This window comes from Protopterus annectens, chromosome 5.part0, assembly GCF_019279795.1.
Source record: "Protopterus annectens isolate FY-2018-M chromosome 5.part0, PAN1.0, whole genome shotgun sequence".
Taxonomy (NCBI): domain Eukaryota; kingdom Metazoa; phylum Chordata; order Ceratodontiformes; family Protopteridae; genus Protopterus; species Protopterus annectens.
Window position 1 is genome coordinate 770,434,661 of NC_056735.1, and position 17,458 is coordinate 770,452,118.

Consider the following 17,458-nt stretch of genomic DNA (forward strand, 5'->3'; position numbering starts at 1 on the left):
GCTAAGACATGTTTCAGTAATAAATTTTCCAACTAGAATCATGGTTGTTTTCCATCGTATAGTCTTTTTAAGACTGGTTTTTGGTTTTTTGTTGTTTTTTTTTTTTTTGCCTAGTATAGACTGCCTAGTATATGGAATGGCAGCAGGAAGGTACCTTGAACTGATACAGGGGCACCATAAGAACATTAATGAGATTGATAACAGCCATTGATCACACCTTCTTTTACATGTCTTTCTCCAGATGCAACCTCATAATCCCCATATGTCATGACTTCACTTTCAGCTAGTGAAGGCTTGCTTTGTGATTATCTTCTACTTCAGTGCATGGCATAGCGCCTATAAGAGCAATGTCTTGGGCTATAATCCCATCATTCCCCTGGCTAATTGGGCTGAATGTACCTGCAACCAGCCTACTGTTGGAAAACAGTCTGTTGAATTCCCCAGCTAGAGCTTAATGGTTGTACTCAAGAATGAGAGCAACTTTCCCCAAGTGTTTCCCATGCCCAGCAGATCTATGTGGCCCAGACTGAGATGGAACTAGTTGGCCTTTCCTCAGCTGGACTCATGATTCAGTCCCTCATTGTTAGTTGTGTGTTTGAAATCTGTGGGGATCTGGTCTTTCTGATCTCTGTACAGTTTATATCAGTCATATTCCTCAGTGTAGTTTATCCAGCACCCAATATTCACCCAGACAAACTCTTTTCCTCAATGTATCAGTTGTGCGTAAAGGCACTCATGACCGGGCATAATCAAGGAAATGTTGATTCTCTTCCTGTTTTTCCTGGGAATGGGATTCAGAAGTCTTTGCATCTGAGACAGACAAGGACATAGAGTCTCCTCCCCTATAGCCCTTGTCCCTTTCTTAAAAGACCCCTCAAGCTAATGAAGAGCACTAAGAAACGTCTGTGTGATTATCTGAGAAAGAAAAAGGAGCTTTGGCCATTTTGTTAGTGGTGGTTCTACTCAGGGATGCCATTTTTGCATTGCAGAAGTTCCTGGATGTTGCTTCTGTCTTCTTAGAAGATGGGTGCCTTCTAGAAGTTCCCTGCTGACTATAGTGAAAGCTTGTTTCAGGCATTCCTGAGCCAGTTCCTGTGTATGACATTTTCTCTTCAGTAATTCTCGAAACTGTAGTACCTCACTACTTTACCCATTTCCTAAGGAGCATAAAGCCTTAGATAATGGGGTTTAGAAGGTGATCTCCTTTTCCAGATTAAAACTTGAACATATCTTTCTTCTATCTAGGTTCAGTCCTTCTTAATTTGGAGCTGGAAAAGCATTGAGCTCTTCTAGAGACTAGTCTTAAGGAAGATGAGTTAGAGACCTTTTCCGTGGCTTCCACTGTGGACTGCCTTGTGGCCAGTATGCAGTTTTGACTCTGCTGGTGCTTTGGTTCGGAATGCAGGCTCATACTTATGCCTTTGCAGGATTCAACGTACTAATGTGTGATACAAACTTAGATAATGAGATATGCATCAGTAACAATGAAAAAACTGCATAATATTACTTTCCATTTTCGGATGTCTGCATTATACATACAGTTTCCATCGTAACTCTGCTGTTTAATTCTTGTGCATTAAAATATACTAGAGTACTATTCAGTTACTGTCAGCCAACTCATTTTAGTCATATATTTGAGTAATATTTTGTATATCTTATTCCCAACTGTACCATTCATTCTTATGAAAATTACTTTTTGCATCTTTTAATATCTCCAATTAGTCCTGCACATATATACCCTTAAAGCAAAGCTGCCTATCTGGGAATGCATATTCATTAGCTGGCAATCCACTTTGTATAACACCATTTCTCTACTATGCCTTTCTATGTTTATATAATTCTTTCCTTTAGAAAATCTAGTTATAGAAAAATCTAGAGAATTTAAGCCTTATTTAATGTACACCTGATACTCTGATCCATATGTACTCATCTGTATAACTACTAGCTGTCCTCTTTGTATATTGAAATCCTTTGATGTATGTATATAATTGAATTGTTACTTTTTATGGAGCTTTTCTCCTGGATTTTCATAGAAAAGGGGCATTTGTCCAGTTGACTTTCTTGGTTAACAGATGCAAATAAATAAATCCAAAGTGTATATGTTTTATTTCCTTTGCTATGCTCAGTACTTCACTTATAGTTGGTTTAATCATTGATTTCCACCTTGTGTAATTACTTTTTAGCTGCTAATAACATTAAACTTAAAGGTCTTACTTTGTCTCAACAATTCTAAATGTAGATACCAACTCAGTAAGTCATTGCATTAGTTTAATATAATGCGTTTCCCTAACAACTGTCACCACATTTCTGTACAGTGTCCTTAAACCCGGGTAGCTCCACTCGTAACCAACTTTCTCTCTTTAATTTCACATTTTCATCATCTGCTCTCTACTTGAGAGAGAGAGTGTGTCCTCTGAAGCCTACTTGGAATATAAAAATATCTATATAAACATTTCCATGCAAATATCCAAAATTTTCTGGACTTTGTTGCTTACCATGGGGGTCTTACACATTTCTTCTCGTTGCTTTTTTTTGTAATTCCGATCTTCCCTCTTAGTCTTCTTTGGTCTGCTTTGATAGTTTTTTATTACTATTTTGTATATCCTTGTATATACCTTATTAAGTACCCATTTTTAATACCATCTCCCCTTCTTGATTTCGCTAAACGTCCTACCAGAGCTGAGCTTTGATTCAGTAGTCCATAAAGTCTTTATTCTGTCAACAGTCCTTGGTGGAAGGCATTCTTTAACATGCAGGTCAAGCACCTGCTTGACATCTTTCCAGTCTTCTCACATTTGTCTTCCATCTTATCTGCTGATAGAATTGTGGCTGCTTTTTTTAATTTCCTGCAGTTACTCCTTGCCTTATTTTGCCTATTTTCTGTACTCTTGACTGAACATATTCCTATTGCCAAAATCTCCTCTCTCCATGCCCTCAGTTCAGTCTTTATAATATTGTCTGCCACTTTATTATAATATTTTGTATATATATATATGTATAGATGGATCTGCTTTGAACCATCACAGCCCATATCATTGAACGTCAGTTTGCCGAAACAGAAATCCTGAAAACTTAAAAACTCCATGAACTTTTCCTAGGGTAAGTAAACAGTTGCCCTAACTTACACAAAACACGAAACAAAGTGGCAGTGCCCCCCCCCCCCCGGATTATATATACCAACTCTGGGATCGCACTACAGTGGAGGACATGGCAAGTTGAGCAAGTGTTTACTTACCCTAAGAAAACTTTGCTGTTTGGGTTTCTAAGTTTTTGTGATTTCTATCTCGAGTAAATGCCGTTCAGTGATGTGGGGTGCGATGTTTCAGATTAGACCCATGCACACAAAACATTCTCTGTAGTTATTTCTTTTCTCCCCAAGGGCTTGTTTACAAACCTTCTCTCTGTCTGCATCCCTCAAACTTGCACCTTGCTCCAGTATCATCTTTTTCAACTTTGATCTAAAGCCATCTGCTTGTGCTGTATAAAATTTTGTTTGTGTAAGTTTAAAGTACCCCTTCATATAGGGTAGTGCTAAACAACCCTGTTCAGTAGGAAGAATCAGCTTTTCTCACTTTAATGTTGCTGTCTTCCCTTCACAAACATTCCTTCATCTGCTTACTAATTGTCATGCACACATTTCCTTTGGCTAATAAAAGTATGCACAACAGGACTAAAGAACAAAAATATTTAGACTACCTGTATCTTACTGTTCATGTTTCCAGTCTCTTATTGTTTTAATAATCTGCTTGGTCTCTTTTATCATATTGGCAGCCACCACATCAAATTCCTTTTTAATCAATATGCCTACATATTTTACCTTTTCATATTACCATAAATGAGTATTGTTGGACTAATTCATATGGTGGCAATTAAATTAGTGCTGTAGCTTTTGTTTTACCTTTATTTCATAACCCAAAAGTACTTGAAAATGTTGTAAAATATCCCACAGCCTTCTAAAGTCAGATTCAGGTTTGCCAAGTACAAGAAAAGATTTAAAAACAAAGCTATTTTTCCTTGACTAACACACCAACTATATCCCTAAATTTTTGAGCTTTAAATTATCCCTTCAAATGGAGCAGTCCTAAACCACCCATTTTAGTATAATGGCAAGTATATAGCAAATACCGAAGGAAAATGAGACACCCCTGCCTGGTTCTTTTGTTCAAACTCGTTATCAGAAAGGACTCCTCTCAGCTTTTTTTTTTTTTTTTGCCTCTATTCCCTTGTTATGCACGTAATTAATTCTGTTGTACTGTTTAGGAATGGAAATGTTAACAATGCCCTTTCCATGACTTCCCAGCAAAACCTATCAAATGCTTTTTTCTGAATCCAAGCTAATTTAAACTAAAAATTTCAATTCCCTGTCAGTCATCATTGTTCTATTAATATTATCAAATGTTTGTCTCTCACAAAATAACCCTGATCTTTATCTGTCAGCTTGCTTTGGCAACATTATTTTTCCTATTCTCTTAGCTAATATAGATATCAACACTTTGCAGTTGTGATTTGAATAGCAATTGATCTATATGAGGCAGGGCCCTTGTCCCCCCTTGGTGATAGTACCACCATTGTTTTCTTCCATGATGCAGGTATTCTTCCCCTCTTCTAAAATATTATTAAACTATGTCTTCCAAATTATCAGCAGCCTCATTCCTCCTAACCTCCAGTTTTTATGAATTCCATCCATTTCTGCAGCCTCTTTGTTGCTTGGCTATACATCACATTTCTTATTTCTCCTCTCTTGTGACTGTGAATTGCTGAGCTGATACATTACCCAGCTTTGGAATTTCTGATGATTCCCAAAAAGCTTCCAAATTCATCTCCTCCTGATTTCCCCTCTCTTCTGCTGTATGTGGCTTTCCATAAAGATTATCAAAATCTCTCAGTTATCTGTTGAGGATTCTTAGTTAACCTTCTTGTTGTAGGGTCCCTAAGATGTTCTTCATCTCACATTGCTGCAGTCCTTACACTTGGGTAGTCCGCTGTCCTCGGTCGGCCCGAATATCAAAGTATAAGGCTGACGTCGGTCAAGGCGCATTTGACTGACATCAGGACGTCAGGGTACAAATGCGCATGACCGACATCATATCCTCAGTCTTTTTTGCCGCATGGTCCGATGCAGAAGCAGCGTTGCAAGTGCCGTTCGGCGTTCTGAAATTTTTCGAATTCGGAGTTTCAGACCGAGTCAAAGTTGGCTAAGTACCCCGTTGAGGAATATTTTAGTTTTTTCTTGCCTCAGTGGTTTACCGGATGTCAGAAAAAGTGAATAACTGTATTTCTTGTGGGAAACAGATACCGCATAGAGATTATCATACTTTGTGTATTCCTTGTTTAGGGCCTGAGCACGACGTTGTTGGGTGTCGCTCTTGTGCTAGATTCAATAAGCGCACTATAAAGAGAAGGTTAGATTGTGCCAGGTTAGTCTTCGGGAAGCGGTGCAATTATAAAATGCCGTCGGATGCTCCGACGCCCGCTTCTTCGAAGAAGCTCAAGGACAAAGCAGCTAAGCCTAGGCTAGAAGAACCATCCATACCGGACGCCGGTTCTTTAGAGGTGTCGGTGGAGCCGGTGGTTCCGCCGGAGGTTTCTTTGGAGTCCCAGGGAGAGACTTTATTATTGCAGGATGTGGCCTCTCAGGAGGCAGGTCAGGCTGAAGGGGCTTCTCGGGTTACTGTACTCCCCTCCCTTCCTAGGGTGGTTAGGCCCTCTCCTTCTGTTTCCAAGGCTTCTCCCAGAGGCAGGCCAGGTTTAGCTTCAGTTGGTGTTACCCCTAGTTCTTCAGGAGCTGTGCCCAAGAAGCATATGCTTAAAATGGCAGAAGATTTGATTACCTTGATTAGAGGTTCTTTGCCCCCTCCTGATAAGAGACCAAGGGTGGAACCTGAGCTAGGGAGTTTTGAGCAGGCTTCGGATGTTTCAGAGTCTTGACTGAAGACTTGCAGGAGTATTCTCCTTATTCTGATTCTGATGTGGATGATTCTACTCCTTCTGCTTCTCCTCCTGAGGATTTTTCTTTTTCAGAGACTCTTCATTCCATGAGGGAGCATTTTAAGTGGGAAGGTCAGGACTTCTCTGATTCCAGGAAAAGGCTTAGGGAATTTTGTTTTACCCCAGCATAGGCCTTTGGCTATTCCTCCTGTTCTGGATGTGGTGGAAGATGTTTTTGCAGAGGCTTCTCTTAATCCTGATTCTTTGCCTCCTGCTCCTGTTAAACCGGATAGGTATTACAGGGTGCCTGAAGCTCATAAGTATCTTTTTAAGAGTCCTAGGGCAGACCCAGAAACTGTTAGTCAGGGGCCTAAAGGTGTTAAGGCTTCTGTTGTCAAAAATCCGGTTCCTCCAGATAAAGAGGCCAGGGCTTTGGATAGATGGGGAAAGAAAGTTTATACTTCTTCCACCCTAGCTATGAGGGCTTTGAATTGCCAGTTTCACATGTTGAAATACCAAAACTATCTCCTTTCACAATTGAAGTCTAAGGTAGATGCTCTGGCGGAAGGTATTGAGTGTAAAGAGTTACAAGATTTAGTACATGTTTCTGAACAGGTGGGTAAGCATTCTTTGCAATGTGGTTTTGATGCTGTTCAGGCCTCGTCTAGGGTGGCTGCCACTGGGTCAGTTCTTCGCAGGCACGCCTGGCTGAGGGATCAGAATTTATCTGACCATGTTAAGACAAGGATTTTAGATGCTCCTTTACAATCTGATGTGTTGTTTGGTTCTCCTGTTGAGGCAGTCTTAAAGAAAATGGAAGACAAGGCTAAGTCTATGCAGACTGTTAAAGATTTTTTGCAGGTTCAGCCTCCGAAGTTTAGTAGAAATTGGCCTACCAAGGGGTGGACGTATCCTTCTTATGATTCCCAGTCTAGGGGTAGGTCTAGACGTGGTAGGGGCAGAGCTCAGGGCTCTTTCAGGCCTAGAACAGGCAGTTCACCTGCACAGTCTTCGGGTGAGGGCAGGGGTCAGTCCTTTCGTAAACAGACCCAATGACCTACCTTTTCAGCTGCCAGAGCCTTCTCGTCTGGCAGCACCTTTGGGAGGAAGGTTGGCACTTTTCAAGGAAATTTGGAGTTTGATTACCCAAGACAGATGGGTATTGGATATCATACACCACGGTTACAGGTTTTATTTCCATACCTTGCCTCCTTTCAAAGGCATGCCAGACGTTCCTCCTCAACAAAGAATAGAGGCTCACAAACAAATTTCTCTGTTACTTCAAATAGGGGCCATACAGCCGGTCCCTATGCCAGAAGTGGGCCTAGGATTTTATTCTCGCCTGTTCCTAGTACCAAAGAAAGGGAACACGTGGAGACCAATTTTGGATTTATCTACCCTCAACACTTATCTGGACATTCCCAAGTTCAAAATGTTGCCGTTACAACAGCTTTTACCTCTGCTGGGCAAAGATCATTGGATGGTAACTTTGGATCTCAAGGAGGCTTACCTTCATGTTCCTATCAGACTGAGTTGCAGGAAGTATCTGCGTTTTCGAGCTGGGACTTCTCATTATCAGTTCTCTGCATTGCCCTTTGGCTTATCTACTGCGCCCAGAGTGTTCACGAAAGTTCTGGCTCCAGTGATAGCTTTCCTCAGGCTAAAAGGAATACAGATCTATCCTTATTTGGACGATTGCCTGATTCTGGCTCAAGGAAGGGACGAGCTTCTTCATCATTTGGAATATGTGATAGCAGTGCTAAGATGCCTGGGGTATTCTGTGAGCGAAATAAAGTCCAGTCTAGTACCCTCTCAGGACATGTGCTTTCTGGGTGTAAGACTGAATACAGCATCCCAGATGGCCTTTTGACCCCGGACAAACAAAAGAATCTTTCCCTTTACTTTCATCAATTGTCTCATCAGTCCAGGCTGACTGCAAGGACAGTCCTTCAAGCCTTGGGGTTCATGGCATCTTGTATTCTGGTGCTTCCCAATGCCAAACTGCATATGAGGAAGTTACAATGGTATCTCAAAAATGTATGGACACAGCACTGCCAGGATCTGGACACTGTCATTCAAATAATACCTTGCATTCAAAAGGAATTGTTGTGGTGGGCTCAGGAATGTCACCTAAACAAGGGACTCTCTGTGACCCGGCCAGAGGCGAGTCAGATTCTAACGACAGATGCCTCAGACAAAGCTTGGGGAGCTCATCTGAATGGAAAGTGGATACAAGACAAGTGGCCTGCCAGACTACAACATCTACATATCAACTTGAAGGAGATGTTAGCAGTCCAGTTTGCATTAATAGCTTTCAAGGATTTACTTCTTCCAGGGCAGGTGTTGATTCTAACAGACAACACAACTGTCATGTGGTACATCAACAAGCAAGGGGGAACACATTCTTATCCTCTATGCAGGCAAGCAATGATTTTGTGGGAGACTGCTCTCAGTTTACAGCTAAATCTTCAGGCAAGGTTTCTGCCGGGAGCACAGAACTCCTTAGCAGATGTGTTGAGCAGACGAATTATGGATCCCCACAAGTGGAAATTGGATCCTCATGTATTTCAGGAATTGACAGTGTCATGGGGAACTCCAGACATAGATCTGTTCGCTTCTCCACTAAACCACCAGCTGCCAAAGTTTTGCACGAAAAGGTTTCATCCCACAGCTTGGAAAGTGGATGCTCTTTCTTTCAATTGGAGCAATCTTCATGTGTATGCCTTTCCACCTCTGCCTCTCCTCCCAAAGGTACTACTAAAGGCCAGACAGGACAAGCCAAGGATGATTTTGATAGCTCCAGATTGGCCTCGACAGCATTGGTACCCATTACTGAGAAGCCTGGTGCGGGAGCCTCCATGGCCTTTGCCTTGATTCCACACCTGTTGTCTCAGGAGGACAGTCATTTGCTCAATGTCAAGCTTCACTCTCTTCACCTAACAGCCTGGCATATTCTGTTTTGAACCATAGTGGGTCTCAACTTCCACAGCAAGTTTTGAATGTTATTCTGGAAGCTAGAAGGCCTAGTACAAGGAAAGTGTACGCAGATAAATGGAAGAGATTTTTATTTTGGAGTGCAGCAAAGGATTTTGATGTTTCTGAGCCTAATTTAAGTGTGGCTCTTCAATATCTTACTGAGTTACTGGACAAAGGTTTGTCCTTCTCTTCTATTAAGGTTCATGCTGCAGCAATTTCGCTCACTATGATTGTGACCCACCATTGTTTTCTCATCCTTTGTTCAAGCAATTTCTTAGAGGGGCAAAGAATATAAGACCCCCACGTAGAGCTCCTACTCCTGCTTGGGATCTCAATTTTGTGTTGGAGAAACTCACTCTACAACCTTTTGAGCCTGTAGCTACTACCGAGTTGAAATATTTATCATGGAAGACTGCTTTTTTGTTGGCCATTACCTCTGCAAGAAGGGTTTCTGAGTTGCAGGCCCTTATGGCGGTTGAGCCTTTCTTAATTTTCCATAAGGATAGGGTATCTTTACGTACTAATCCTTCCTTTATGCCTAAAGTGGTTTCTAGTGTGGCTTTAAACCAGACTATTCATTTGCCTACTTTTTATACAAATCCCCAAAATAAAGGGGAAAAGATTTTGCACACTTTAGATGTACACAGGCAGTTGCGATATTATTTGGACAGAACTAAAGGGTTTAGGCAGTCTCAGCAGTTATTTGTTTATTTTGCTTTGAGTTCTCAGGGCAAGCCTGTGTCAAAACAGACTATTTCTAAGTGGATTGGGTTTTGCATTGCTTTCTGTTATTCCCATCATGGCAAGGAGATTCCAGTTGGGATTAGGCCTCATTCCACTAGGGCTACTGCCACTTCGACAGCTTTTTTGAGGGGGGTGGCAACTAAAGATATTTTGGAGGCAGCTACTTGGAGTTCAGTGCATACTTTCTCTAGGCATTATCACCTTCCACTTTATTCTAAATCTAGTGCTGGTTTTGCCACTGCTATTTTGCAGGGCATTTTGGCAGCTCCTGCTTCCTTATAGTTTTGCCATCCTCCCTTACCTCTGCTTTGGGATTCTACCCAAGTGTAAGGACTGCAGCAATGTGAGATGAAGAACATAGTACAGTTTTGTACCTACCATAAATGTAGATGTTCGAAGATCCACATTGCTGCAGTCCAATTCCCTCCCTCCTTCCCTCTGTAGTTAGAGGCGGTTGTGTGGGTTGGGTTGTCAATATGGTGTATATTGTATATATTGTACATATTTTTAGTGCAAGGGTGGTTGGTTGGTTGTTTGCTGTCTTTTGGTTTTGACCTTTCTTTTTAGGGTCTTCTGACATCTGGGGCAAGAAAAGACTGAGGATATGACGTCGGTCATGCGCATTTGTACCCTGACGTCCTGATGTCAGTCAAATGCGCCTTGACCGACGTCAGCCTTATACTTTGATATTCGGGCCGACCGAGGACAGCGGACTACCCAAGTGTAAGGACTGCAGCAATGTGGATCTTTGAACATCTACATTTATGGTAGGTACAAAACTGTACTTTTTGCCACAACTCTTGCCACTTTTTCTTCCCCGAGTCTTTGTACATTTCTGTACTGTGATTATTGTCAAAAAAAAAAAAAAAAAGAAAAATTTAACTGCAGTATCTGATGTTGCCCAACTCTTTCCACTAACATGGGCGACTCTATTCAGATGCTCGTAACCAACCGGCTGCCTTCTCACAGCTGTAGATTGCAAACCTGAGCTCTTTCTACCTACACAAAATGCCCCGCTCCCCCACGCTAACTCAGATCTCATTTGCCACACTTGGTGTTCAGCAGCAAGTTCCGCTTGGGCTTCTTCTTACAGCAATTTTAGTGAATTTTTTCTAAGTTTTGCCTCTCTCCTACCCTTTTATATTCTCCCTTTTCTGTCTAGCTCTCTGGTTTCTGTCCATTAGACTATCTTAGTTTAAAGAAAAAGAAAAAAGTCTTTCTTCCTCTTTTCTTTCACGCTCTTCTCTTTGGCTTTCCCCTTTCTTTCCCTATGGCTGACCAAAAGCCTGTAGGGTTCAAAAAATGCACTTCTTTTAGGTGGAAGATCCCATTATCTGATGCCCATGGGAGTGCGTCTACAGTTTGGGGCCTCTCCATTTGGAAGCCCCTTTTGATATCTGCAGGACTTTCCACCCCTGGGCTTTGGCTGATAGGAGAAGCAAGCTCATTTTAAAGGGCTTGCTTCCTCCGTTTGCTACCTCGGGGGTTCCTTCTTCATCAGGGGCTCAACCCCCGGCTAAGTAGCCCAAGGAGAGCCAGGAGTCCAGGAGACCATTGCCCATGTGGTCCTCCTCTGAACCACCCCATAAGAAGGCTAAGTCTTCAAAACCAACCCGATCAGTTCTGAGTTCACTTACCTCCTCTTTCTCCCCATTCCTCCTCCGAGGCTACAGAGCCGAGTGTTTTTATGCAGTTGTTGACTCCAGCTGTCAGAGCCAGGGTCTTCCATGCTTGGTCTGCCTGGATGATCTCTGAACCATTCCCTGCGGAGATCTCCCCATCCCCCAGCCTCTCCTTTGTCTAGGTCTTCCCGAAGCTTGTCTTCTAGGGATGTGGGTAAGCTTATCAGGGATGTGGGTAAGCTCATCAGGCAGTTCCTCAGTGCACAGTTCCAGATGGGGCTTGTGTTTGCCCCGCCCACTTCCAGATCCATGAGGCTCTCCCCATTCCAGCCGGTTGCTCCTTCTCCAATTCATCCTTCGGTTTCGGCGTTGTCTGGTCCTGGTGCTGGAGTGTTGGAGCAGATAGAAATTTTTTCTTCGCCTTCGACATTCTTCCTGACTTGGTTAGCTCCAACTGCTTCAGTTCAGAGCAAGTCTTGGAGTTGGAGCATTGAGGTCGGTTTTGGTGTGTTGATTTCAAAAGTTCTCAGAGGTGTCTCTTTCCTTTGGGGCCTCGGGCTTTGACAGCTCCGCTCTGACTCTCCCCTCAGCAGGAGTCCCTTTCCGTTATGAGAGGTGTCTGCTCAAGTGACTTGGGCCCCAATGAAGCAGCCCCAGGTTGTTTGGAATCCTTCCACACTGGAGGTGGTGGAGTGAGACCTCTCTGCTCCTAAGAGACTCTCAGCACCTACTGTAATGAAACCCCCTCTGTCCCATTCTGGAACTGTGTCCGAGACCTGTGAGCTACCACATGGGCAGCCAGTCCTAGAAAACCTCCAAACTTTTCCTTCAGTGGACCCCCAAATTTCTTACGATACCTCCCTGGAGCAACCCCTCCCCCAGGAGGTTCTTCGGAAGAGACCATGTAAAAGGAGGCATGTGGATTCCCGTAAGGCATCCCTTGCCACAGATACCAACTTCGAGAAAGGGGAAAGGTTGGCCAGATCTCCACCAATGAGGTCACCTTTGGTGACAAACTTGAAATCCTTCCCCGGAAGGGTGAATAGTCCTCCCAAACCCATTCCCCAGAGAAATTAGTGTTGTGGGAAGATTTCAGGTTCAGCCTATCTGCCACCTGGGTGTCGCCCTCGGCTGACCTGCTGATCCAGTTGGTGTCATTGAGGGCTTGGAAGGAGCAAGATGCAGAAGAACCCATCCCCAAGAGCGCTGATAAAATTTTAAGTGTCACAGCTGACAAACAGTTTTGGTCTGAGGGAATCCTGGTAGATGCCTTGGTTGTGGAGGCAGCCACCAAGAAAGACTTGGAATACTGAAACAGGTAACTGCAAAAACAGTTTGCCCACCAGTAACGTTAGCTGGTCCGTACTCCCCTTCTGTGAGTTCAGTACTGTAGCCTCTAGTGTCCCCTCCATGCCAGCCAACACACTAGACAGACTTGGAATACTGAAACAGGTAACTGCAAAAACAGGAAAGCAGGCAAGAGGGCTTGAGGCACACACATATTCATTCCTGCTTACCTTGGGGGTGGGTTTGCCTTTTGCTTGGAGGAAGTTGATGTGGTTTAAACTTGTATACACTGTTTGAAACATTCTTGTTGCAACTGTCTGATGAAGTCTCACTAAGGGGTGAGACGAAAAGCGCTTTATGGTTACTGTTTTTTATTATTTTTATCGTTTGTTTGAAGCAAAGTCTGAAGAATAAACTTTGGAAACTACTACTGTGTGTGTGCCTCAATCCCTCTTGCCTGCATTCCTGTTTTTGCAGCCACCAAGAAAGAGCTCGGTCAAGAGAGCTCTTCTGTCCACCCCATGAATAGAGAATCCCAGGCTCTGGACAGATGTGGTAAGAGGATCTGTGCCTCATCTACCTTTGCTGTTTGGGCATTGAACTACCTCTCCCATTTTACTGGGATACAAAGGGGCTTAGTTAAGGAACTTTCTAGCTCGGTCCCTGGGTTTGTACCTCCTGTGGAGTGGGACTCCATTTCTTCTAGGTTGGCCACTTTACATTTCCCTGGCTAAATGCGTCCATGAGGCTTCTCTCTCACACTATGGAGGGTACCTCAAGGGCAGCCAGTTCAGTCATTGCTATTCGGTGTCATGCCTGGGATGCAGCTGTGCGATTTTGCTGAGCCTTTCAAACAGTCCTTCATTAATGCCCTTTTTGATGGCTTCACCTTGTTTGGGCCTAGGATACGTGACATCTTGACCCAGAATGAGAAAGATGATAAGACCCAGTCTGCCATCGGTATCCATTTTTCTACTCCACAATGGACCTTTTCTAGGAACCAGCATGGCAATGGGAAAACGTGGTTTCAGAAGTTGCAGGGCTCTTTCCAGGACATCAGGGAGACCCCCCCCCCCCCGAAGCAGAGAAGAGCATAGTCAGAAATGTAGATGCCATGCATGCGGCCGGGGGGGGTCCATAAAATCAAGGATCATGGGAACCTGCTACAGACCAACCTTTCCAGTGTTCCTGAAGGGTTACTGGACTGCTTTCCACTGGAAGCAGTCTGAGGACGATTTTCTTTACACCTAGAAGCCTGGGAAGCCATCACAAACGAACAAATGGGTGCTACGGTTGCATCCAAAGGATACTCCATTCCCTTTTCTGACATTCCCGAACAAAAATCTTTCCTCCCAGATGTTCCACCTAGTCAGAGGGAGGACGCTGCCCAGGAAATAAGGTTACTACAAAAAAAAAGAGTCGTCCAAGAGGTCCCCCCCAAACAGATCGTATTGGGCATTTACTCCAGATTCTTTTTAGTACCCAAAAAGACTGGGGATCTGCAGCCAATATTGGATCTCACATACGTGAACAAGTCAGTGAAACACACCAAGTTCAGGATGGTCATGATTCAATCCATCTTACCCCTCTTGTAGATGGACGATTGGATGTGCTCTATAGATGTCAAGGATGCATACTGCCATATCAAGAGGGACAGATGCTCCAGTTCTTTTCTACGTTTCTGGCTGGGAACCAGTCACTGCCAGTTTCAGGTACTTCCATTTGATCTCACCACAGCCCCTAGGGTGTTCACCAAATGTCTAACTGTAATTGCAGCTCATCGATGACTGCAATGCTATCAGATATTTTTATGTCTGGACTGGCTCCTAACCACCCCAACCAGGCATCTTCTCTTTCAGGCCCAGGATTATTTCATCAATCTAGCTTCCAACTAGGGGATAACGGTAAATTGGTAGAAGTCTCCCATGGACCCTGTTCAGACCATAGACTTTATAGGGGCACAGCTGGACACAGTGGTGGCTCAAGTTTATCTCACATTATACAGGGTCCTAAATATGAGGTCATATGTCAACCAGATCTCAACTGCTCCAACACCCCTGGCCTCTCTGATTCTGCGGGCTTTGGGCTCCATGGCAGCAACCGTAACCCTTCTTCCAATGGCATGTTTTCATATGCGCATTCTGCAGTGGACCCTGGTCGTACAGTGGTCTCTTCTCAGAAATCCTTTGAATTTTCCAATAAAACTTTCCCATGTGTGCAGGGATTCTCTCCTTTGTTGGGTTCAGTCACTGGACGTAACTCTAGAATGACTAGTGTTCTTTCCTCCCTGACCACCACGTTGATCACAGATGCCTCCCAGTTTAGGCGGGGGGGGGGGCATTGTCTGGGTTGGACGGTCCAAGGCATATGGATGCACCAAAAGACCAAGCTGCATATCGGTGTCCATGAGATGAAAACGGTTCTTCTAGCTTCACAAGAACTAGAAAGCTTTTTTCTTTGAGGGACTATTGTGATCCAGATAAACAACATGTCAGTGGTTTGGTATCTCAACAAACAGAGAAGGACCAGGTCTTACCCCTTTTATTGAGAAGCAGTGGGGGTTTGGCAGTGGTCAGTTTCTTTCAACCACTTGCTGATGGCATTGCACATTCCAGTGGTTTCCAACATTCTGGCCGACAGACTCAGCAGAGTTGTGCTGATGCCTCATGCGTGGTCCCTGAACCAATCCATGGCAGAGGCAATTTTCCAGAAATGGGGTTACCCTTGCTTCAACCTCTTTGCATCCCCCCCCCACAACAAATGCAGCAAGCATTTTGCCTTGATCCCTCCTCAGAGACAGTCCCCTAGGGATGCTGTGGTTCGTGGTTGGCCCTCCGTTCTACTATATGCCTTCCCCCTCTTCCCTTGATTCCCAGGTTTCTACAGAAAGCTTTCAAGTTGCGAAGCAAAGTGATCCTCGTTGCTCCCTTTTGGCCTCGACAAACCTGATTCACCTTTCTTTAGACCCATCTGATTTGCCCCCGATGAGGTTGGATCCGAGTCCAGATCTTTTGTCTCATTGATTGGGGCATTCACATCCCAGTCTTCAGACCCTGAAATTAACTGCATGGTTTCTTCATTTCCAATGATGGCTAAATCTCCCAGGCTGTCTTCTTCAGTTTGGGACATTTTGATTTCATCATATAGCTTCCACTCGCTAGATTTACAAGGGCAAGTGGAAAAGATTTTTCTCTTCGGGCGGAGTAGAATCAGATAGATCCTTTTACTGCATCGGTTTCAGATGTACTAGACTTTCTAGCTTTCCTTTTCAAGGGAGGTGCTAGTCAGTCTGTAGTCAAGGTACAGCTTGCTGCCATTTCTAACTTTCACTTTGGTTCTGGTTCAGCGTCGTTGGCCTCTTCTAAGTTATGTAAAGCTTTTCTTAGGGTCACTTTTTTACTACGACCTTCAGTCAAGGACCCTATGCCCCCTTGGACTGTGATTTTACAGGCTTTGGTCCATACTCCCTTTGAACCCTCAGCTACCGTAGATCTAAAATTTCTTTCCTGGAAAACTGTTTTCCTAGTAATTACCTCGGCCAGGTGAGTGTCTGAGCTGCAGGTTCTTTGTGCTAAGTTCCCATGGTTGTTTTTCATAAAGACAGAGTTGCTTTATGTACACATCCTTCTTTTTTTTACACAAGTTGGGTAAAAAGACAAACATAACCAGTCCAATTGATCTTCCAATTTTCTGCCCTCATTATCAGAACAAAGGTGAATACAGCTTACACATGCTTGACGTGAGTTGACAACTTCGTTTTTACATCTATAGAACAAAATCCTTCAGGAAAAGCAATCAGTTATTTGTTTCTTTTTCAAATGGTAAAAAAGGCAAGACAGTAACCAAAGTTTATTTAGCCAGGTGGTTGAAAGATTGCATTATGTTAATCTATTCTTCTAAAAGCGTTCCATTACCAGGTCCGGTAAGGGCACACTCTACAAGGTCTATGGCTACATGACAAGCTTTTTGGTCCAGAGTTTCTATTGAATATATTTGTGCTGCTGCTACTTGGTCAAATCCTCATGCTTTCATCAGTCATTACAAATTGGACCTGGTATCCAGGAGCAGAAGTGCTTTTGATTCTGCTTTACTCCAGAATATCCTTCCTTAATGGCCATCCTGGATTATGGTAGCTGGGACACTCTTTCCCTCAGGTTAATAGAATGAGTTGGACAACATCAGATAAAGAAGTTATGTTTTTGGGTCTATGTTAAATCATCGAACGCTTAAAGTGAACAATGATTTATCGAACCCATGTAAGTGAAAGCTTACAATCTCAAATGCTTAGAACAGTGATTTTTTTTCCAAGGGAAAAAAATCGCTGTTCCACACACAAAAAAAAATTTTAAACATTACATAAAGTGGGGGGCTTTGCCCCCCACACCCCCCACTTAAATATACCAACTCCGAGATCGCACTACAGTCACGAAAACAGCAAAGTAACAGAAGCAGCCAAGCAATTTCTTTCCCAGGGAAAGAATTCGCTTATATGCCATTTCGCTATTTTGCCTTTTCATACTTTCAAGTTCGATCAAGACGCATTTGAAAGAATGTGTCTTTGATAATTTAATAGGAACCCTATGTTCTTACCGTAACGTTCGATCTATATTGTCCAACTTCATTCCATTAACTTTTCCGCCCCCCCATCCTCCTGTTTCCTTCCACTGCAACATTTTAACTTTTTCCACTACTTCTAACTAGTTTTATTACTTTTGTCCCACATCTCTTTCTCCTTTGATTCCATTATTCTTTTAAAATCCATCTTCATTTTAATTCAAGCCCCAAGTCCGTCTGGAATGTTTTCTGTCTGCCATAGTTAACTGTTGAATTTTGTTTATTACTCATTTCTTAACTACTGCTCTTTTTAATAAATATCTGGGAAATGCCAGCACCTTTCTTTT

At 43.2% G+C, this 17,458-nt stretch overlaps 1 protein-coding gene across 3 annotated transcripts in view; it reads left to right on the forward strand.

The window, feature by feature from the left end:
- ATM (ATM serine/threonine kinase) overlaps nucleotides 1-17,458 on the forward strand; it is a 3,174,581-nt gene that overhangs the window by 921,133 nt on the left and 2,235,990 nt on the right. The gene's annotated exons all lie outside the window — the stretch shown is intronic.